Here is a 3,362-nt window from a genome sequence, read left to right as displayed (position 1 = left end):
ACCAACATTCAATGGCATTACAATTGCTGAATCAAACATTCTGGGGGTTACCATTTACCAATAACTGAACTGGACAAACCGTAAAAATACAGCGGCTATAATAGTAGCGAGTCAGAAGCAAGGAATACTGCAGAGAGTAACATATATCCTGGCTCCCCAAAGCCTGTCCACTATCTACAAGGCACAAGTCAGGAGTGTATTAGAATATTCCCTATGTGCCTGGATGAGTGCAGTTTCAGCAATATTCAAGAAGCTTGACACAATGCAGGACAAAACAGCCCACTTGACTCTCATCACATCCACTCTGTCCAATGACGTTCAGTAGCAGCATCTACCATGTACCATCTACAACATGGACTGCAGATCTTCACCAAAACTCCTCAGACAGCACCTTCCAAAACCGTGACCATTTCCATCCTTGCCAAAATATATTGCTGTTCCTTTACTGTCATTGGGTCAAAATCCTGGAATCCCTCCTCAAGGGCATTGTGGGTGTCCCTATATTCCAAGGATGGCAGCGGGTCAAGAAGGCAGCTCACTATCAACTTCTCATGGGAATTAGGGACTGGCCCAGCCAGCAAATGTCCACATCTCTATGACTCTTGCTCTTTGAGCACCTTCTCTGCAGCTGTAACTGTATTCTTTGCTGTTCTATTACTGTAATGCACGTTGTATGGTATTATCTGCCTGCACTGCACACAAAACAAAAATTTTCACTGCACCTAGGTACATGTGACAATAATAATTCAAATAAAATCAAAACCAAATCAAATCAAAAAGCATCAAAATTCTAAGGCAGGGAAAGAAGGATGGATCAGGCAGCTCCTGAGAAAAGTCTGGTTTTGTGTTGCAAGACAGAAGCTATCTCCTCAGAAATGCTGCCCAAAACAACAGCAGTCTCAAATTGCGAATACTGAATTAGAAAGAGCAGTCAGACTTGCGCTCAGTTGGAAGTGGTTTCTTGCAATATATTAGAACCTCAAGAAGATTAGATGAGCTGCTCTGTACAAGCAGCAATAAGCTGGAAGTTAATCAGCCCCTGGCGGTACTCTCGTCTTGGAGGCAGGACTTTGTGGGATCAAATTCCACTCCAGAGCCTTGAGCAGAAAGATCAAGGCTGACACTGAAGGAGTGCTGCACTGTCACAGATTTCTAACATATAGCCTTAAAGTGAGCTGCTGCCCGGTGGATGCAAACATATCTCACTGCACGATTGTGAAGAAGAGCAGAGCATTATCCCTGGAGTGCTGAATAATATTTATCTCTCAGTCAGCCTCAGTTTATAAAACACATGAATTGGTCATTACTGTTTAGCTGTTTGTGGGAGCTTGCTGTGCACTTTCCTTACAGCTTTGCACTTTAGAAGTATTTCAGAGGCTGTAAACATTGTAAAACATCCTGAGCTCACGTACAGTATCAAACTAAATTTTTCTCTTCATTCATTTCTGTTACCCAAACTCAACTGACTATACTTCATGTCTGAACCAATGATTGCTGTTTGACTGTGTAAGGCATCACTGGTGAGCCCAATCTTGTCGCTGGTGCGTACTCACACACACTCTTCCAACAGTTACAATGAGACAGTGATCAGTAGCTGCTTTCTACCTTTGAGTGCCAAGGGGGCATGGCTTAAACTTGAGGTTCTAGTGCATTTGCCAGCTGAACTGAAGCACAAAGCAGGATTTAAACCTGACGCCTTCCTACTAGGATGATAGAATGCCTACAGTGTGGAAGCAGGCCACTCAGACCATTTAGTTCACACTGACCCCCTGAAGAGCAGCCAACCCAGACTCACCACCCCCACCTCCACATCCTATCCCTTTGACCCTGCGTCTCTCATGGCAAGTCCACTTAACACATATATCCCTGAACACTATGGGCAATTTAGCATGGCCAATCCACCTAGCCTGCACATCTTTGTGACTATGGGAGGAAACCGGAGCACCCGGAAGAAACCCACGCAGACGTGGGGAGAATGTGCAAACTCCACACAGACGGTCGCTTGAGGGTGGAATCGAACCTGGGTCCCTGGCGCTGTGAGGCAGCAGTGCTAACCACTGAGCCACCGTGCTACCCTTCAACCCATTGAGTTTTCTCCATCATTCCAATTCGATTATGGCTGATCTATAGATATTTTCTAATCAACCTGTTCAGAAACATTATCACACATCACTGGACCAGGTGAAATTGAACCCAGGCCTCCAGGTTCAGAGGTAGGGAATCTACCACTACACTACAAAAGCCCTTTGTGCCATGTTATTACACACCTCTGGAGCAGGCAGAACTAACTTCCAAAACCCAACATGTCACCGACCTTAACTCTACCAACCCGCTTTGGTTCTGGAGATCTCTTCATAAGCTTTGTGAACCAAAAACTTAGAGACCTCCTTTTTGACATTTAGAACAGGTTCCCATCCTGGAAAAGATTTCTTTATGTGAAGAAGCATTTCTGGATATCACCCCATAAGACTGAGCGATGAGAAGCTGGTTCTGGATTATATCTCAGCTCTCCTCCCACCACCACTTCACCCCCAACAACGCCAAACTCCCCATACCATCAGAGAAAAGAGTTTCTCAATTAACAGCGTTAATCGACTCTTAATCCTCTGAATTTAATTATCCCTTTAACTTCTCAACTCAAGGGAGCTAAGCTCTCAGCAGAGTTTGATGGTTGTCGGACAGACACAATATGATAACGGCACTATGGGAGACTGCCATTGATTCAGATGGATCCCAGAGTCAGATTTCTGAGACTGACAGGGCAGAGGGGTAAGGGAGAGGCGTTGGGTAAGGGAGGGGCAGAGGATAAGGGAGAGTCAGAGAGGTAAGGGCGAGGTGGTGGGTAAAGGAGAGGCGGGGAAGGAAAGGCGTTGAGTAAGCGAGAGGCAGGGAGAAAGGGAGAGGCAGGGGGTAAGGAAGACATGGTGGGGTAAGGGAGATGCAGGTGGGTAAGGGAGAGGCAGAGGAGAAAGGGAGAGGCAGAAGGGTAAGGGAGAGGCAGGGGGTTTAGGGAGAGGCAAGGGGGGTTAGGGAGAGGCAGGAGAGTTAGGGAGAGGCAGTGGGGTTAGGGAGAGGAAGGGGGGTTAGGGAGAGGCAGGGGGGTAAGGGAGATACGGTGAGGTAAGGGAGAGGCAGGTGGGTAAGGGACAGGCAGAGGGGTAAGGGACAGGCAGAGGGGTAAGGGACAGGCAGAGGGGTAAGGGAGATATGGTGGGGTAAGGGAGAGGCAGGGGGTTTAGGGAGAGGCTGGGGATTAGGGAGAGGCAGGGGTGTTATGGAGAGGCAGAGGGGTAAGGGAGAGACAGAGAGGTAAGGGAGAGGCAGATGGGTAAGGGAGAGGCAGATGGGTAAGGGAGAGGCAG

Source organism: Rhincodon typus, chromosome 8, assembly GCF_021869965.1.
Source record: "Rhincodon typus isolate 14 chromosome 8, sRhiTyp1.1, whole genome shotgun sequence".
NCBI lineage: Eukaryota > Metazoa > Chordata > Chondrichthyes > Orectolobiformes > Rhincodontidae > Rhincodon > Rhincodon typus.
The sequence above is the reverse complement of the archived record's forward strand: the minus strand, read 5'-3'. Positions refer to the sequence as shown.